The sequence below is a fragment of the Haemorhous mexicanus genome, chromosome 1 (genome assembly GCF_027477595.1).
Source record: "Haemorhous mexicanus isolate bHaeMex1 chromosome 1, bHaeMex1.pri, whole genome shotgun sequence".
Classification (NCBI taxonomy): domain Eukaryota; kingdom Metazoa; phylum Chordata; class Aves; order Passeriformes; family Fringillidae; genus Haemorhous; species Haemorhous mexicanus.
The window spans coordinates 37828270-37850166 of NC_082341.1; the positions used below are offsets into that span (position 1 = coordinate 37828270).

Genomic DNA, 21897 nt, shown 5'->3' on the forward strand with positions numbered 1-21897 from the left:
GCTGAGCTACCATCAGTTGTGGCTGTGGCACCTCCTGTGAAAACTTATCTAAGAAAGGGTAAAAACACTGTAGGAGCTGAGAAAAAAATGTGAGATAAAACAATCCTTCAGTCAATGGAAGAAAAAGGGGAGAAGGGATAATTAACAGAACCTCCCCCCGCTTATATATTAATTCCATGAGCACAGACCTCACCCTTGAGTTTATTAAATATTTAGCAGCCCCAGTCATCCTCTCCCCACTTCCTGTTATTGCTTTCAAGCCCAAGTCTCATAACTTCACAACTTTCTCGGAGTAGTTCAAAGACAAATAAACATGTTATTAGTTTCGTATCTTAACCACCCCAGATTATAATTAAAGGATAGTTAGCTAAGATTCAGCTAATACAGACAGCAACAGCTACAGAAATGAGCAGATAATCCCATCTGCAGAACTTCAAGTGAAACCAGTGTAACTGTGAGCTTCCGTGATTAAAAGTGAGCAGAAATGGCACAGGTAAAGACATGCTCTGAGCACTGCAAAGCTAATTTTATATTCAAGGAATGCAAAATGTTATACCAACTTAGCATTTTGATGAGACCTTTATATACCATATAAATCTTTAAAGTGCTTGTTCACCCAGACTTAGTGAATAAATGAAGGTCTAGACAAAGAATCTAATCTATACTTTGAGTGACAAAATTACTGCAGCCTTAAATACGATGATGCTATTTGGTCTCTAATTGACAAATCAATCAACCTAGAGACAAAAAAAGATTATTGCAGCTACACAAGAAAATGGGTCTTTAATGCCAGATCCAGAAGAATTTCAGTGTCTAAAACAAGCCTCCAGATTTGGGTTTGATTACAACAAAATGCTGCAAATCATTCTTCAGAGAGCTTCAAATGACTGAAATTTCATCAGCTTAGCTTTTTTAACAGATCTCACAAGGATTTAAAGATTATTATTGCCTTCAAATCAAATCACAAAGACAAATTTATCTAAAGAAGCAAATCTAAAATCTATCAATATTCAAATCAGTTTCAATCTCAGTTTTCAGATCTGCTTGATATCTAATTAGCATTGCGTTCTATGTTAACCAAACCCCATTTCATTTAAGAAAGTACAGACTCAAGTCTGAGAGGACCTTTGCACTGGCTGTAGATTTAAACCCCACTCAACTAGATCTGTCAGTATTATTTCAGCTTCTGTGTAGTCAGGTCTTATCTAGGATTGTAGCTGTTGAAAGCAAGAGATGAGAGAGCAGGCTAAACAATTCATTCAAAAGTGAAAGACACTGTGAGACCATAGAAGCTTAGAAGAAAACCTGATGTTTTTCAAGAGCAGACCTATAGCAAATTTCTCCTAACAGATGGAGGAGGTTTCTCCTGAGGAAGAAGCATAAATCTATCAACCTCTCAGCCCTTCTGGAGTTTGTTCACTCCAAACATTCATCTGTCTAGAATATTTTTAAATTAGTGAATTCAGTCTTTAATCAAAGCAGTATAAGGATTAAAAAGCTATCACAATAGAACTAGTTTCAGAGAATTGGTCTAGATGCCAGCAACAGTTCAATAATCCCATTTTATATACATTTTGTATATAAAAAAATAAAAAAGATATATACACACACACACACACACACACACACACATATATATATATATAATCTATTGCATTGAAAGCATTCCCCACTAGAGAGCAGTGTGAATTTAAAATTACAAGAACAATATATCTCTAGACCTATAGTGCTAGCCATATAGGCATAAGATTACTATAAAAAAACCCAGATTTTTCAACCAAGATGTACAACTTCATAAGCAAATATAATCTAGTAAATTAAACATTGTATGCTATGTGTATGCATGACTCATTCCTTTTGAAACATTTACACACATTAACTGGCAGCCTAATAAAATGTATTAGCATGCTATTACATGCTTCTAATATTCCAGTCAAAACAGTGTAATCCATTAAAAGTCTTATTTTTGGCATATAGAATCTGTCTTGCTTTAAAATCTCATTACAAAAAACAAAATCACAAAATGCACACTCAATATTGGCACAATAAAATAATAAGGGAAATTCTACCTTGGAAATAAGTGATTTGTACATCTACCATGTGCTTTCCTTAGAAAAGCATGTGACATCATTAGAGCTGCAATACATTTTTGTGTATGTCCATGCTACTATCAAATCTGGAGGAAGGGGATAATTTATAACTGGAGTTTAGGTAACAACTAGGGCAACAGAAGTTTTAGAAATATATATTTCACTACAGTACATCATCATATTCTTTACAGATACACAGTGATTTCTGAATATATAATGAGACTGCTAAAGGACTAAAGGGACATATTACAAACCTTTACACCTGTAAAGCCAGCATTACATAGCAGTACTCAAAACGATCCATTTAAGAAAAAATTGAACATGTGAAGAAAAAATTTTTTTAAAAACAGAAGCAGTTTCTAATTAAAACATTCAGAGTGATTCTTATTCAATATTTCTTAAGGAACAAGTAAATAAAGATAGCAAGTGATGAAGAAGAGGGATATATATGAATATAATATGCTGACATGCATTTAAAATAGAATTTACTGCTCCAAATAGTATTTTTAAATAAACAGGGAAAAAAAATCAATTTCTTAAAATCTTGTAAAGATCCACTGGTGTTTAAACCAACACACATGCAGCCTAACTCATGAAAGCAACAGGCCTTCAGCTCATGCATGCATCATTATATACTTCCATTTTCTGGAGTAAAAATATTTAGACAGCAATTTTGTTTGGCAAGGAAAAGAATGGTTATTTCTTCCTATTGCAAAATTACACAGAATATGGTTAAAAAACTTAACTTTAAAAGCAATTTTTAATTTTTTATCAGTGTCTTACTGGCTTGATAGTATGTGGATAAGTTTTTAATGAGAACCTCCTTCACTGCCATCATAATATAGAGTTCATGCTTACTGTATTGGTTACATATCTTTTAAAGTCATCAGTTTTGCAGAGAACTATTCTTTCCCCATAAAAGAAAGCCAGCTTCTTAATTTTAGGGGCCCTAATGAAGCCTGCAGAGCACTAGAAATGAGTGAACTAGGCAACCAAGACCCCAAAATTTCATGCCAATTTAAATAGCACTCTGGATAAATGCTTACATTTACTTACCCTGGGGCTCTGAACTCAATTTTGGCTCAATGATGCTTACCAGTAAAATGAACTTTGAATGACATTATAGCTTTGTGAAGTAGAAAACTGTCCCATATGGAAAACCAGCACAACTACAATTTGTGGTGTTTGCTGCCTTAGATAACATAGCTACTTCCTGGGGATTTCTCTTCTAAAATGTGCTTGAAAGTAGGGGATTAGAAATCACTTCCTTCCCTGAAACAACCATTACCTTCTTAGCTACAAGCTAATGGCATACTTTCTATTCAAGAAAATTGAAAGGAAATACTACTCTTTTGTGCTACAACTAATTGTTCTCTTTCCAGACCATCTTATCAGCATAGAACTGTATCAATCACTGTGACTTTGGCTCTGTGTACATAGTACTTAAACATGTTGGGTACATTTAAGAGGCCAGCAGAGCACAGGAATCCCAGAGACCACAGTGTATGTAAGCCTGTCGTATTGAATGCAGACCTCCTGCCATTGATGAATGACTTAGTTCAGCCTGGAGAAGAGAAGGCTTCAGGGTGACCTTAGAGAAACCTTCCAGTACCTGAAGGGGCTTAGAAGAAGGCTGAAGAGGGACTTTTCACAAGGGCCTGTAGTGATAGAACAAGGGGAAATGGCCTCGGGGTGAAGGAGGATATGTTTAGATTAGGTATTAGGGAAAAAATTATCTCATTTTAAGTGTGGTGAGCCGCTGGAACAGGTTACCAAGAGAAGTGGACTCTCCATCTTTGGACAGGTTCAAGTCCAAGTTGGATGGAGCTTTGCATAATTTGGCCTAGGAAGTTTGCCTTCCTATGGCAGGATAGCTGGAACTAGGTGATCTTTAAGGTCCCTTCCAACTCAAACCATCCTATGATTCTATACATCTTAAAGCATATCTCCTTGTCTACTTCCCAACAGGCTGCTACAATAAAAACATTCCTGTCATAGCTGAAGGATAGAAGAGATAGACATGGCATTGAGGACAAAGTCCACTAATTACAATATTCAGGGATTTCTAATATTTATTTTCAAAACTGTGAAAGACATTCAAGTAGCAATCATCAAAGATGCAGATGTTTGTATCTCAGTTACTCATTCCCAGACTCTATTCCTAGACACTTTAAATTTCACCAAGAAACCCTATGCACAGCCATCTCACTGTGAAGCAGACTAAAGCATAAACTCAGATGTTGTGTGGTCAGAAAAACATATTCCTCTTCCTTCACAGATGTCTATGCTGTAGATCTCAAATTAGACGGGATAAATTTTGCTCTGCCTGTCATAATGTCTCTCCAAACACTAAAAGGACTGAACATTCGCAGCTAATAATAATAATACTCATTTTCTGAGATATCAAAAGATAACAAATATTGAGAGATGCCATCTACTTTCAAAAAACTATTGTAAATGCAATATTTAAAAAAGAAAGGGGAAAAAAAAGAGGGAAAAAAAAAGACAGATTGATCACTTATCAATATCTTCACCTTGTCAGTTTTCACATATTTGGGGGATGCTAAACCCTCAGGTAATAACTGGAATCTTCTCATCTTTTTGAATTTCATAAATACATTGTTCAATCTTTCAGTTGACATAAGTCACTGCAGCACAATGACTTTTGCATCAAGCTTTTAAGAATCTTCTTCACGCTGTGAGTGAAACTATGTGCCAGGAACCTTCTGAAAACTGGTATCTCTGAGCTGAAGTTTTCCTATTTATGCTATGCTCCTTAAAGCGCCCTGCTGCATTGGGTACTTGTGATGCCTTTACCAAAAAGCCCATGAGGGGTAACTTGCCTTTGCAACCTTTAATTGAGCTCACTGAATAAAATGCTAGCTCTAGAAAGGTATTCCTGGGAGAAGCCTAAAATGATCATACTGCCATCTATTTTAAACATGGACGGTGGGGGCAGGGCAGCCTGGGGGAAGGATCAGGAATACAAAACTAAAATATCCTTGGCTTCTTCCACCCCCCATTATGACTGGATGATCCCAACCCTGCAGCTTTCTGGTTTTGGTCGTGGCTGCACCTGCTCCTGGTTTAGAGCCCAGAGCGACCGAAGTCATGAACGGCCCACTCTGCGCATCGCGGCTGCCGCAGAGCAAACGGACAACAAAAGGGACTGAGCAGCAAAGCGGTGACGGGGCACTCACGGGGAAAGCACTGCATCTGTGGAACACAGATCCCTCCCAAATGACCTCAGTAACCTTCAGGATACGCTGTAGGACTCATCTGTTTTCTCTGGATGGATGGATGGATGGATGCCATTTCACTGGAAGAGCTACTGTGGAATGGGAATCTACTGGGTTCTGAAATGCTTTTTAGAAACCAATCGATTTCTCAGGGTCTCCTTTCTGAGCCATTCTGATTAAATTTAAATTCCAAATAGCGCATAATACAATAAAATTTGATATGAAAATCTGGAAAATATATGCATTAAGTAATTTTACACTGTAGGAAGTCTTTTCTACTATGATTTTTAGTAGCAAGAATAATCACTTGTTTCTAGAAATTGAGGAAGATTTTGTCAAGTCATACACCCAAGAGCTAAATTAATAGTCAGTGATAAAACTGTGGATAAAACTCAGCATCTCTTTCCGTGTGCCTAATACAGCTCAGATCAAATCACATTTAAAGTCGATATTTACCAAATTTTCTCTTTAAAAATTCCACACAAAATAGAGTAAAAGAGGCATCTTAGCGGGGGGGTAAGAAAAGTCAGGGAGGGAAACATCTTATTTTCTTGTTTATTGTTTCTCTGCATCCTACCAGCTCCAACCAGTCTGATCACTGCTGCTAGCTGCTACACCACTTCAATCATCCATGGGAATAATAAGAAGCTCATAATCATCATCATCTCAGGTGTTTTTGTGAAGTCTAAGAGGAAAATAATCTCTAAAGGAAAAACTGCATCAAGCAAAAGAAATAAAGGCACGTTTTCCACACATGTTTATTGCTGAGGGGGAATGAGGTAAAATGAGGTTGACATTATTTGGGGTTGGAGTGCTTTAAAATTTTATGTCTCTGTCCTAGGACTCCTCCCAAGAAATGCTTCTCTGCAAACTGAATGCTATAAGAATAGATACTTATCCATTTGAAACCAGCTCATTGTATATTTGTATACCTTAAGCAATAGCACAGAAAATAAAAGCCTGGGCTTTTGTTTTGCTTTGCCAGGAGAGCACTCAAATCTTTCAGGAACGGCTGCATTTCAATACTGCAGGAAATGAACAAACCCCAGCCTAGGTCCCATCACAGCCACGTGCACCAAGAGATCCTAAAGGAACTTACAGATGGACTAAGCAGAAAAAGTTCATCGTTTCTTGGTTCAGCAGTTCCCTCGTGCCAGAAGCAACTAACAGACATCTCATAGTCTGAAAATATACTGCAGTCAGTTTTTTAATTGAGTTCTATAAAAAGAGCTAAGCACTAATCAACACCATATGTTATTCAATTAGCTAGTAATACATATCTATTTCTCAAGCCTGTGCTAACATAATGGAGCACTTTGGGTGGTTTGGAACTATTTAAAGGCCAAGTAATTAATTTGCAAACATCAGCTTCTAAAATCTGAGAAGCACTACAGTGATGACTTAGAAGCCATGAAAACTCCCTCATTTGCTTTCTATTCAATCTGTTTTCAGAAACAGTCCTTGTGAAAACAAAGATTTCTGCATAAAAGAGGGCCAGAAAAAGACACAGGTTCAGCTATGTGTGTGTTACCCAGGTCCAGAGGGATGCTCCTCCCATGCAGGTAACGTGAGCAGCTCGTGTTTTGTCACTTCCCTCTCCACCAGCAGGATGTCTTGGTACAGACCTTGTACCTGAGGCAGTAATTAGCATGACAAATGGTAGAGCTAGCAAAGCTTTGCAGGCTCTGCCTACCAAGAAAATTTGTTGCTGTCAAGCAACCTAAAGTGCATGATTTTATTCCATATTCTTGATTTTCACATACGAAATTGTGCTCACAGCCTCGAAACTCACAACTCCTGTCAATGGTAGTCAGAGTTGTCTGAGCTCAAACAAAAGGGACAGAAAAACCCAACTGCAATTCTGGCTGCCTCTGCTGGACAAAATCTTGGCTTTAGCAATATTTCTGAGAAGGTAGGCAGTCAGAACAGGTTTTAAAGGGATGTGAAAAAATAGAATAAGGAATTATTATAATAGAATCTTTTAGGTTGATACAGATCTTTAAGATCTTCAAGCCCAGCTGTTAACCCAGCTCTGCCAAGTCCACTGTGCTCCCAAGAGCCACATCCACATGTCTGTTAAATATCCCCAAGACTGGCAACTCTATCTGTTTCCTAGGCAGGGTGCATAACTGCTTGATAACCCTATTGTTGAAGAAATTTTTCCAAATATTCAGTCTAAACCTCTGCTAACACAACTTGAGGACATCTCCTACCACTTGTTACCAGGGAGAAGAGACTGACCCCCACCTGTCCATACCCTCCTGTCAGGTATCTGCAGAGAATGATAAGGTCCTGAGCCTCCTTCTCTCTAGACTAAAAATATCCTCAGCTCCCTCAGCTGCTCCTCATCAGATTTGTGCTCCAGACCCTTCACCAGCTTTATTGTCGTTCTCTGGAGACATTCCAGCAGCTCAATGTCCCTCTTGTAGGGAGGGGCCCAAAACTGAACACAGGATTTGAGGTGTGGCCTCACCAGTGCCCAGTACAGGGGGACAATCACTGCCCTGGACCTGCTGGCAACACTATTGCTGATACAAGAATATTACTTTTGATTTCACAGATAAAAATCACTTTTTACAGACTCCCATATGTGAAATCAGCCTACAACCTGTCATTCAGATATCCTATAAGTGCCATTTTCCATCTCAAATATCTTTAGTTTTCCCAGTACCTAAATATCCAATCAAAACTTTATCTCAGCAGAAAGCAAGAGCACGAACAGCTGTTTGGGCATAACAAGCAACTCATTTTGCAGACGAGAAAGTTCCATTTTTAACACTCCAATACAATCACTACCACTGTATCCAAGTAGGCAATTTTTAAAATTAAGTTTCAGTTAGTGTTTGTGGCAAGTTTGCTGATAGGTTATATCTTTGGATGCACAGGCTCCTTTTTTTTCCCTTTTGTGATTAAGTATTTCAGAAATAAGTATTTTGGCAATATGCTGATGAAAATACATCTACAAAATGAAACAGGGAGAGAATTAAAAAGGCAAGCCACATGAATAAGCTCTGTGGGAATTCTGTTTAAAAAAAATAAACAACCACCACTTTCCACAAAGAAACCCAAACATTGCAGAATAAAGAACAATGATTTTTAGAAAGCCAGTTCAACTCCTAAAATCTTTATTATGCACAAAAAAATGCAGCCATTAGTCATGAAATGAAATAAAATAAACTGGGAATAAATGTAGAAACAACAAGGAAGAGGAAATTAAAGGCTACAAGCAAGAGATAACTAAAAATAAGATTTTTTTGTTTTCAGCTCAAAAGAAATGCCAGAAATATGTAGGGTTTTCCTTTCTTTTTTTTTAATCAAAGAAATTTTAGAAATTACTCTTTGGTGTATTTGAAAGATAACTTCCAAATATTTTCAAAGTTCTATGGTTTGAATACTCAAACCTTCTAAGGTTCTAGTAAATGGCAATGTTTACCACACATGAAAATATCCGAAAGACAATCTCCCCCTCCATTTTGTTATAATTTTGTTTTAGGGAATTGCTGTGTGGATATTTTTAAACAAAAGACCTTGAAAACACAGGAACCATAGAAGAGCAAAACAGAGCAATTTTAGTGCTTCAATCAGTGCTCCCTTTGGAAAATATTTCTACATCAAACACAAAGTTCTACTTTTGCTTTTCTCTAAATGCTTTTCTAAAAACACTCTGTTAAAAAAAAAACCTTGAGGAAAAAGTCTTATGGTTGAATATTATCATTTATACTTTCACAGCAGGAATCTTTTTTTTTCAGATCATCTGCTCATTATAAAACATTCAGATAGCTCTGGCAACATTTACAAGTATAGGGATTTTTTTTTTATTATGTTATTGCTTCATTACACCCACTGGGCCATTTAGTGTTGAATTTAATGGAGACCAGATCATTTTCCAAGCAATGCAAACACATCAAGGTGAAAGTCTGTTGTGTTTGGAAATGCTAGCAGATGTTTCTGCAAGTGCCTGTGAAAGTTATTGTTGTTTATCTTACTCTCAAACCTCTGGATTGCATTTTCTTTAAATACTGCATTCACCCGTGCATTCATGGTAATATGAACACAATTTCTGCCAGTTTACAGCATGTGGTTTTTTGGGTAGCTGTTACAATTTTAGCTGAGAAGTATAAACATATTGTGTGGAATTCAAAAAGCATATTCTCTATCATGGCTTGACAGACAATGCCTTTGCTATTGTCTCCAAGGCTGACATAATGTTTCTGCTTGTCAACTACACATTTACCCAAATCTCTTCATCAGTATTAGGGATCTAAAAATAATGTCTAGCAAATCAGACTATCCTGGACATGCACTGGTAAAAAAATCTGAAAGACAAATTGTGGGACCTGGACCTATTTATGTTTCCTTGGGATGGCACAGTGTCCCAGAGCAGCAGCTAAAATCTTTTGTTACAGTCACACAAGGCCAATGTAGAGCTTCGCTTCTGCCACTGGGGACTTATTTTAACACAAGGACTATCTGTCTGTGTCACATTTCTAATAACCTTTTCATCACAGTACCCAGATGTAATCCATTTATAGAAACGCTTATGCATCAAAAATAAAAATGTGCAAAAGGAATCTAATTACTGAATACAGAAAGTGGGATGATTTATTTTTTATTTGGGATAAATTCAGGTGGTTCACTATTAGTGAATGTAAATATATTTCTAAGGCGTGACTGCTATAATCCCACAGGGTGAGTGTGTGTGCCTGTGCACGTTCAGGAAAATGCATCATAAAATATCAGGACCTAAGAGGACATCCTGGGCAATGAGATATTTATGGCACTAGCTTTTCCCTTGCATTACTTTCCCACGAGTGTAATTCACTCCTCTGTTGAATTGTGTGGAAAATGAAGGCAGGGCATACTAGGGAGAATTTGCTTATATTCTTTATAAGGAAAATAGCTTTTAAGCTAAGTGTAAGAGGAAGGTTTGAAATTATTTCTGTAAATGTTTGTTGATGCAAGATCTCGGAAATACATTACACCTATTTGGAATTTGGACATATACAGTTCCACAATAAAAGTATGGAAATGCAGGAAAACATGGTCACACTAGAGAATGCAAGCCCATACCTCCCCTCCAAAGCAGGAACTGCTGCTCCACTTTGCTTCTAAAAGTCAGCCCCTGTTTGAAATTACTGATTGCACAGCATAGTCCAGGAGTATCTTCCAAAACCCAAAGCCTATCAGAGAGGCCCAGGAGTTCACTGAACACATTAATCAATGACAGTGCCTTACTAATGTTAAAATACAAAAAAAACCTTCTAAAATAGGAAAGCTTTTTCCAGTTTTTGCAGAAATCTGTGTATTTTTATACATCTTTTCCATTCAAAGTTGTGTTGGACCACCACCTTCAGAATTCCACCACCGTGTTATTTTTTTTGTTGGGCTTTATATGGCATGCACTGCTAATAATTAAAAATCAATGGTTCTTTCTGAAATATCCTCCCATGATTTGATGTATTTCTGAAAAAGAACCATGGAAAGCATGGGAATGGCAGCAAATACACACACACACAGAAAGTAAAATAACTGATGAGTTCCAGCTTTCTCTGGGAGACCTTCACAGCAGCACTTCTCTGCAGTGAGTGCTCACAGCACAGACCCTGAACTGCTGCTTTTCAGCAGCCTGAGCACTTTGCTCAGCCACTGTGATCTGCAAAAACGACTGCTGCTGAGTGAGGAAAATCTTTCTAGCTCTGCTGGCCATCTGCAACATCTCTCAACCTGTCGGGTAGGCTGAACATGCTGAAAAGCCCTGAGAAGTCAAGCATGGTGGAATTCAAAGCCCTGAAAGACCTATGAAGTTTCTCCCTTCAGGCATGCTGATTCAGATGAAGCAGCTTATAAACTCTATTATACATAGAACAAGTTTATAAAAATCCCTGGGATTTGCTCCACTACTTATTTTTTAAGAATGATGACTCAACTTTTCATTAAAATGTTTATTAGAAGTAAAAGCAATTAAAGACTATTGATAAAAAATATATATGAAATTTTCAAGATTAACTCAATATGAAAAATAATTTTATGGCAAAAGTTTAGAACACTCGACAAAATATTAAACTGCCTGATATTTCAAGGTTTTTTTCCTCAGAATTACCTTCTCCAATTCACCTTAATCTAAAACACTGCAGGTCACAGGATATGTTCATAAGTTTGATCAAAATTAACTTTTTAGAGTAGTTAGAGAAAAGTTAAATACAATGGTAGCAGTGAACTTTAGCTATTGAAAGAGTTTTACAACATGGTGCTCGTTCCACTAAAAACCCAGACACCTAACTGGATCAGTTTTCCTCAAATTGCAAGATGTATGTATATATATATATATACACATATATATATATATATATATATATATATATATATATATATATATATACACACTATACAGATGCAAGTTAGGTTGCCAGCCACTATACTCAGTGGCATAACACCGGCATAAAAACAGTGCAAGAAAAGCAGAATCAGATCCCCATTTTCCTTTTAACAAAAGGAAATTCATAGTAATTTCAGCATCTCAGCAGTCACCATAATTTCTGCTGTTCTTTCTATGTATTATAGAAACTGTCACTTTTTAAATTTATGGTATCTTTTACTGCTTGGGTTAAAGAACACTTAAAGCACTTTCAGTGTTTTATATACCTGTACTGTAGAAGAATAGAAATGAGATTCCTTTATTAATTTAGACCAAGACTACCTGACTAGCAGTCTCAGTGAATTTTAATGGGATTACCTGCATGAGTAAGAATTTCTAAGACTAAAATCAGAAAAGGGAAACCTATAATGATTAAAAAGTGCAAAAATTACAATAGCTAAAACTTCATTGTTGAGTGCCAAATTCACAAAGCTACAATTCATTTACCTAATAGTCAGTGTATATGTGACCAATGAGAGAAGCTCTACAAGGTAATAACATCCAAACAATGGCAAATTGCTACTTCAGTCATAAACCTACATATTGTTTCTTCCCTGGGAAATTTATTTGACAGAAGAAAAACTATTGAATTATGGGCAACCAAGTTAAAAAAAATTAATCTCCCAATACACATTTATTTACTTTGGCTTCATTTTAATGGCAATCCATTTGAAATCCTTGTCACATTTTCATTTTGTTTGTCGCAGAGGCGTACGAAGAGAGAACACTGCATGTAAGCAAAGCCATATAAACCACAGCTTAAAACCAAATAACTGAACAAGTGACCTCCCCCTAAGCCACTGCACACAAAAGACTACTCCATCCTATCCCTCATTTCCCTAGTTTAGACAAAATCCTCATTATTTTACTATTTAAATCGAGCCAAATAATGCCATTTGTTATCAACTTTAACTGTCAGGAAGAAAATGGGAATGGCTTACCTTGCAGCACAGCAGTGTTATCCATTTCAGCATGCCTTGTTCCTATGGCAAACACATTTGGAACCAACACACACTTACTGTCATCAACTGCTTTTCACAAATCACTCACTTATTGATCACTACACTTATCACTCTTCATTGACTGAACTTCATTCCACATTATCAATTTTTTGCTGCTTCAGCAAATTCTGAAACTTCCATCACAAGGAGAATTCATACACAAACCAAAGCAGTGATCATCTATACTGGATACCTCTTATATCAAGCATTTCTGCAGGGGTCTTCATTTATTGAAGAATTAATCAAACAAAGTGATAAAGGTTTTTCAAATTTCCTTGCACAAACTTAAATGTTAATGAGAAAGACAAGCAACAGCCTCTGATCCCTACAGCCCAAGCCACTCTAGGTCAGTAAATTTCAAATTTTGTTCTGTGCTAAAGTGTCGGGCTCATGATTGCCAGTTGTAGGTGTGTGATTAATGTCATGTGCCATGCACATGACTGGCATGTGAATTACACGTGCCAGGCACGTGCCTGATATGTTTGTCATCTGCTGGGCACCTGAATGCCATGTGATGGCCACTTTGTGTGTGCTTGATTACAGGCAAGTATCACAGCCAGTACCACAGTCACCTACTAACAGGTAGGAAACAAAGCAGCTACCACTCTTCCTGCTGTCACCACTTGAATCATCAAGAGAGACACTAGAAGGTGGATGGGTCTCCTCTGAGGGCAAGCTGACAAGCGTCCCAGTGGAGAAATATTAAATGAAAGAGGGTAGCCAACACCCAAGGTATGAGTAAGTTTCACAGTGGCACAGTATTTTCTCACAGCTATGAAGATAGCACAAGATTTTCTCCTCCTGAGAGAGCATTTTTTAACAGTGGGATTAGCTGACAAATGATGCCCCAAGAGCCTTTTATTCTGCCTGCAGGAGCCTTCTGCTCACCACAGAGATAAAAACCAGCAACGTTTACAAAATGTACAATCAAACACGGTAAATTCTGGCATAAAGTAACATAGCAAAACCAAGCTATTCCAACCCTGAGCTTTCCTCTCAAGCTGACTCTGCAGATTTCATCCTTCAGATATGAACTTTTGGGCTCCACTAATTTGCAGGAGTAATGGAAGAAGTGGACCACCTGAAGAAAGCCATTTGCTAATGTTACCTACCTCCATAAAAGTCATTTCTGAGCACGTATGCAAGAGTTTTCTGTTTTCACAATATGCAACAAGAACCCACTCTACCAATAGTTCATCAGTGAAGAAAAGAAAGAAAAAAAAATTTATAAAGGGGGGAGATATAGAGATAATGGCGTGAGATAGATAAGTATATAAATATTTGTAATGAAACTAAAGGAAATCCACTTTGATATTGTAGATGTTAGCTAGGTAAGGGCTCTGGTGTCCATTTTAATAACAGTAACTGAGTACATTTTTGGACAGTGAGAACTTTAAACCACACTTCAGGATTATGCCAAGGAACAAACAGAAAGGACAGCATCATAAGACTGACCTTCAGGAAACTCATTAAGTCAAAACTCATATTTTCCTGATAGCCTTGTGGTCTTTCTCCTTGCAGATCCTCATTTTCATTCTGATTTCTTTTCTCTAAGCAGCTCTCCGTTAATATTGACCACAACATGCAGCTGACTTTTTTAACTAAAGTAATACCCTTAGCTATGCAACACACCAAACATCATTAGTATCTCATATTTGTTTTCACACTCACTTTCACATTTGTTCCTTGCTCTACTTTGACATAATTTCCACTAGGATGATTTGTTTGTCCCAACTCAGTGCTGCTAATCACTCACATAAACTTCCCCATAAAGCACTGCAAAGACAGCTTTGTTCCTGGAGAACTTACTTCATGCTTCCTCTCAGTTCCTCTTTTGGAGGTGACTATGCACATTAAGTTGCAGAGCAGTCCTGTCCCATCATGCTTCCAATTACTCCAACAGCCCCAACTGCTTCCATACCGAGAGATACAATCCCCCTTCTTCAAGCACATTCATTACACAGAACTTTTCATCACAGAATCTCTTTATCACAAAGAAGGTTCCTTCTTTAAAGATGAACAGTCTAATTAAGACATATTCATAACCTTAAATTTTGTATCAGCACCAGAGGCACAAAAAAAGCAGCAGCAAAAGAATATTCAGCTAAAAATTGCATTACTATGAAGCCCAAAGATCTTCCATTGCCATTGCAAAAAGGTATTATTTTCCTAAAATACACTGAAGGAAACATACATCATATAAAAAAAGAAACTGGGTTGGAAAGACTGCCTACAGAGACACAAAAGAAACCAAATCTTTCTGAACTTAAAAATATTGCAGAAGTATTTTAAATTAAATTAAATATTAGACGATAAGAGCAAGATGTAGAAAACATCTACATTTTAGTGTTGCAAATAGCAGTGAAGTTGGGAAAATGAGAAACAAGCACTATTATATTTTCTTTATTACCTGCAGGAGCTTGAAAAAAATACTTTATAGAGAAACACTCAGTGCTGACAACAGCAACCTTGTTGAAAGCCTTTTACTGCGTCTGTAAATCTGGTACAATTCCTGTCTGCATCAGGACAAAAAAACTTTATTCAGTCATGCAGTTGCCAAGTGAAACTTGAATTCATGCTAAGTGTCTGAACTTAGCACAGATTCTAACACTAACATTAACAGACAATTTCTCTGCTTTCTTTCCCACCCTCCTCTTCTCTACTTCTTTTCCTTTTCTACACAACTTTATTTTTTCCGAGATTATTGTAGTTTAAAAGAAAACTGAAAAATAAAACTTTTGTTATTTGAATATCAAAGGTTTGTTTATTAACATCATATTATGTCTAACAGGAAGAGAGGTACAGCAGCATTTTTCATAGCCTCTTGTTCCCTTTTGTTTGCTATTTAAAGAGAAAATACATTAGAAGACCATGTGATTTTCTGCCACTTGAGAATTCAGCAGGAAAAAGTACCAAATAGCCCAGAGAAATGGCAAATAATTTCATGGTCACTGTAATCAATGCTTTCTATATAAGAGGAGCAAAATAATCAAAGGAATGCCCCAAACAGAAAAGGCAAGTGCTTAGATAAAGGCTAATATTTGAATTTTGGATATAATATTTTAGAAATTGAAAGTGTAACACAAAAGAAAACTCCTATGAAAAGGTGATCTGCTCCTCAATTTCAGTGGTCTTTCCCAAGAAACTGCTGAATAATTGCTATGACTAGTATTATTCTATATAGTGTCTGTATGTGCTTAAGAGAAATTTTTTAGGTCATTAATAAAGCTTTGACATCTTGGTTGTATTTTTTTGTAATATCTTTTCTAAAAGGACAAGATATTTAAAATTATGCCCAAAGTGAGCCTAAAAACCAAACACACACAATTAGTATACTCTGTTGATTGTTTTAGTCTAACTTATATGAGTATTTCTGCAATTTCTAAAATCAGCAGTCTCTGTATAATAATTAAAGTACTATTTCATCATAAAAACATCATTAGATAAGGGAAACATGCAAGTATTTTCAGTATTCACAAGGACTTTTTAAAAAATTATTACACTGTTGGCCATTTTGTGGCATTTAAATCCAGTCATTATAAATGTGAAATTAACAGATTAAGACATTTATCCAATTGTATTCACACAATACAATGCATCCTCTAAATCTGCTAAAGACACTTGAAATCCATGTATCACTACTCTATTATGTGCTAAGCACAGTCTTCTGCATTGTTGGAAGTATACTTTTGTTCTTTAAATTATTCAGTTAATTAGCCAATATTTGTTTAATGCTTTGAACATGTAATATTTTCCAAAGCAGCTGAATGCTATCACCAAAACACTGGAGGACAGATTTTGCAGGCTGCAGGTAGATGTATCTTTCTACACATTTAAGAATTACCCAACAAGTGAACATTTAGTTACACTTGAGTAATAGACGGAGTACAGTTACTTGGCAGGAAATGCTTTTCCGTGAGAATAATAGTTCAAAATTTAAAAAACTTGTTTATTTATTCCTTCTAGATGCTTTCCCTGGATTTTGTTTCACTGGTTAAATTCAGGAAAATATTGTTTCATGTTTGGGATGGACTAAATTTTTGTGATGTTCCTTAACCCAGCTGAGGGACAACTATATTCTTCTCATCAAGCACAGAGAATGTAGAAAACCTCAGTGGCCCGCACAGGAACAAAAGTTAAAATCAGGATTTGTTAGTTCAGCCAGACCTATTAAAAAGACAACCTTAATATTTTAAAACTAAAAGCAGTGTGCAGAGAGACCAACCAAAACTCCAGCTGGAACAAATTGGTGTCCGGCTGCACGATGGGAACTGCGATCTGCAGCCCCCATGCGTCAGTCCCTCCCCTCCAGGCACCACTGCAGCCCCAGGCAGGAGCTGAGTGTGGGTGAATCATTCCCTGACCTCTCCATCATTTCCATGGAGCACTGAACTCCACTCCCAATGCTGTCAATGCCATCTACCAGAGACCAACACACCCTCCCACACATACACGGAGTGTATCCTAGCAATAACAACACCATCGGGAGCTTCTCCAGCTTGAGTAACTTTAGGCCTTCAAGAGAAATAAAATTACTTTTGTAAATGAATGCTTACTGTTTGTACTCTAGAAAAGAAGTTGAATTAGGCTCATCTTAATTGTATTTGTATGCAGTATTTCCAGTGTGTGTTGTCTAAACACTGCATAAATCAATACCAGCACTGAACTTAGCATGATCTTGTACAAAAATAGCATCTCTGCTCACTTCTAATGGGACTGTTTCAAATACCGTTGCTTGACAGAAGAGGATGACATGCAGGTTTCCTAGCACAGGCATAAAGCCCAAATCTCCTGGGAAAGGCTGAGAAGAGAGGGACACAGATTTACAGCGGCAAGTGGATAGTATGACATGCCAGCTTCCTAACTCTTGTTAGGAAATACAGCTCATAGGCAAGGACTAAGGAACAAAGGCACTTTTTCAACAGCTCACAATCTCCAAAGGTTTATTTAATTGTTCAGTAACCAGATTTTACTGGATATGTGAAAATCTCAAACCAAATCACAGGGGAAAAGTCCAGAACTGGTGAACATCAACCCTCTTCAGAAAATGAAACTCAGGACTTCATGGTCCATCATGTATTTATCTTTAATTTCTATAGGTTCATATCCTCAGACTTGTTATTTGATTTGCATATTCTTTCAATTAATAACATAAAAGAGAAGATAAGGAAAGCCTAATGAATTCAGTCCAGTTCACGAACCTTGTTAAACTTGTGCTTGCCTTAATTCATGTTGAAATGCAATTCGCCTGTTCTGATATTTCATTATCAAAGTCCTTAATGAACTTGCTCTGAATCCAGCAATTTGATTTAAAACATATTAAATTCACACTACTGGCTGCCAAAATGAAACAAAATAAAGTAAGCCAAATTGTTCAGATGTTAAAGACATCCAACATACCTTAGTAAACAGCAATTCTCCTATGTCAACAACAGCAATCAGAACACTCATTTATGCATCTTCGTGATCATAAAGAATATTCTAGCAGGAAGTTTCAAGGACAGATATTTCATCCTCTGCCTTGGCATTGTAGATTTTATGGATCACGACAAGGAAGGGGCCCTTTTCTGCCCTTTTACAAGGCATTTCCAGTAATTATTCACCAACTAATCAAAAAAATCAAGAGCTGTTCTTCTCTCAAATCATAAATTCAAATGAAATCATATTAAATCTGCGACAAAAGTAAGCTATCACTAAGCTTTGGGAATATTTAACTGTATACCACACTATAATCCTGCAGCTATAGATGGGACATGAGTTCTCTTGCCACCAAGAGCTTGTTTGGTTGTTTCATTCAAGCTCGTGACTATTTTACTGAAAAAAAAAAAATGGCTACTTGAGACATAAGTCTGGGTTGCATTGTTCCTCTTTCTGGCAATTATACACAATTCTTCCTCTTTTTGAAAGAACATGAAGTGATATTAAAGGGAGAATAGTGATCCACAGAGTACAATATTCCCCATGTTCCCATAAAACACATTCGCATAAGGAGCATAAAATTTGTACTAGAACAATATTTCCTGAAGTGTGCTGCACCCCACAACTTTTTTGGGAAAACTGGTGATTGCATATAACATTTAATCAAAGATCCACTCTACTGTAAAACATAATTTTCTCTTCAATTTTCCACTTAGCAATTCAAAAACTCTTTTGAATGTCAATGCTGGCAATTTTCATGCTGGCTACAACTTGGTCAGAATTAAAAAAAAAAAAAAAACATTAGCATGTTAATAACTTAGTGCCTCTAAGGAATACTTAGTTGGTCCTATATCAGAAAAAAAAAATCGTATTTTTCAGCGCTATTCATAATTACAATGTAATTATAATTTGCCACAATTTCCTAGTTTACTTCATTTTAATTTGTGGAGGAAGATTTCTCAATGGGCAGCATGCAGTACTGTCATAGTTCTGAGGAGGGCATCTCACTGAGAAATGTTCACACCCATTAAGGTGTAGGAAGGAAAGCTAAGAACACACACATGCAAATAAGAAAGTGGAAATTTTCTAAAGAGAACTGTAAGAAAAAAAATTACATGGGCAAAATTGTACTAAAATACAGGTAGGTGTTGGTAAGCTCTCTAGAATTTATTAATATTTTATAAACAAATCAGATTATTAATCAAATTTCATGCAGTGGCTCAGTCTTTTTTTTTGACCTTAGCAAAGTTTAAGACATGTAGAGAAAGAACACTTACATCCATATTTTTGCACAACACAATTTTTGTTCATATATGCATTCTAATCTGTGCCATGTGTCACAAGAAAATGAAAGGCATGTTCATAATCAAGGTTTTGTTATTCCTCAAGTTTGCTATTTTCTGCTATTAAGAAATGCATCACCAAGATTACATTTAATAGAAGCAAGTGGATATTTAGTATTAATAATGGTGGTTTCAATGTTTATTGTCTTATTTGAAAGAACTACATCCAAATGCAGAATTTTGTAGAAAATTTCTAACAAGGCAGATTTTAATGCATCGCTTCTTTATTTTTTTTCCTTTTTGATTGCTATGAAAGATTTTTTAGTCATTTGAAGGTCTTCTGCATTCATACATGTTTTCTGGAACAGAAATCAGGTGTTCCAAGGACACTTTCAGCATAGACAACATTCAACCTGTCACCATGTTTAGGGAGCAGTATACTGCATCTGTATCAGCAGAAAATTCATAAATTCAGCTAATACTTGGAGTAAAAAATACTCAGAAGCTTGCTGAAGTTGCCCACATTCTTCATGACTTCACCCAATGGAATGTTTGTTCCTGTATTCATGCAATTTGTGCAGTTTACATAACAAAATGCACCAGTCATGGAGTTCTGACTCACATTAGAACCTCATCTTTACCTTGCCAGACACTGAACCGCTTCTTGCAAACTTTCTCAGCAAGGAAAAATTTATATACTAAGCACAAACACATACTTGTCTTTTTTACAAAAACTAAGAAAACCAGTCTTGAAACAGAGAAATAGCCAGGAACTAGACACTGAAATAATCTCCCCATTTAAACAAACATTATGCTAGTTTGCTTCAATAACTGACCTAATTCACATGGGAAAAATTAACAACTGGAGAGAAAGGAACCTGAATTTCACATGTCCTTTTTACAGTGGGACATTCAAATGAGGGCTTTGAAAACACAGGGTCTTTTCCCCAAAGCACTTAGTGCAGACTTTGAAGCTTACAATGGGACTGGCTTTTTTAAAACAGGCGCTTGTCTGAAGCAAGGAATCTTCTCCAGCTAAGACAGTCCAGGCACAGCAAAACTGTACAAGTGCGCACTGCAGGGGGATTTAGAGCAGTTTTCACACTGGTGCTAGTCTCTTTATAAGACTCATATCCCTTGCTCTGAGCCCTCAATACTTGTAAAGGATTGTGGATCTGAGCCAAGCCACCCCTTGGCCCTGGAGGATCTTCATCCCATCCCTGTACCAACAACAAAAGCAGGCTTGAAAAGCAATAAATAAACCTGTGGGGAGTTCTATAGTGAACCTCTAGTGATTTGCATTGCCATCACATGGGAAGCCCAAAAAGTTTTAATCAGCCTCAGTCCATACAGAGAGAATATTTATATGGTGAAAATATAATTATGAATATTCACAACACTACAACAATCCCATGTAAGTGGCTCAACCTGAGAACGCCTTCTTAGCAAGAGCACAACAAAATGCTCCTTGACTTGCTGAAAAACTACAGAAGTAGTTGAGCTGAGCTTTTCCACTTGCTCATATTCCATTAGCTCTCCTTATCACCACAACTTGTTTGTCTAAATATTACAAGGAAACAAATGTCTGCAGTTTCATTTCAGTTCTTCACTATAAGGTCCATAAATAACAGTGGGGAAAAAAAATTGGAGTCAGGATGAATGTGACCTTTATGCAACATTCTTAGGGTACAAACACAAGATTATTTTTGCTGTCTGATGTCAGCAAAGCTCTGGAATGGTTAAAAAACCCAACCAAACAAAACAACAACAGAAATAAACAAAAAACAGCCAAGGAACAAAAAAAACCCAAACAATCCAGCAGTCTGAGTTGCCAATTTTCTTTGAGAATTCAAAGAGGGCAGCTAAATTGTAAGAAAACTAGGAGAGGGCAAATGCAAAGCTTGCCTAAAAAAAGCTAGGACTGAGCAAACTATGGGAAATTATAGAGTTGCAGGCAATCTAGTTTAATTTCAATTTGTGGAAAAATACCAAATACTTAAGCTTTGTACCTAAAATATATTAGGAGCATGAATTAGACCCAACATGGAAGTGTCAAAAACAGTCATGCAAAAACACCCCAAGCTCTCTTTAGAAAATGTAAAGGGACTTATGGAGAGAAGAAAACCATACACTAATTCTGAAAGCCATTTGACACAAATTTCCCTTTTTTTTCCCATGCAAATTTTGCAAAAAATATTCTAAGTGAAACTTTTATGAGAATAGTGCTGAAGTTATGAGGAAACTGACCAAGCTGTAACTGCCAATTATTTCTCCAAATGAGAAATATGTATTAACAGGCTGTATTGGGATGTGCCCTCTATCCAATATTTTTCATTAACAATTGGATGGTAGAATGCAGCATAAACTGACAGATTAATTAAGAATGAAGGGACAGAAAGCACATCAGAGGAAAAGATTAAATTCAAAATTAAATTGAGACAGTGAAGAAAG

The 21897-nt window shown here is 36.7% G+C and overlaps 1 protein-coding gene across 1 annotated transcript in view; it reads right to left on the reverse strand.

Moving 5' to 3' along the window:
- ZNF385D (zinc finger protein 385D) overlaps nucleotides 1-21897 on the reverse strand; it is a 408882-nt gene that overhangs the window by 325757 nt on the left and 61228 nt on the right. The window lies entirely within an intron of this gene.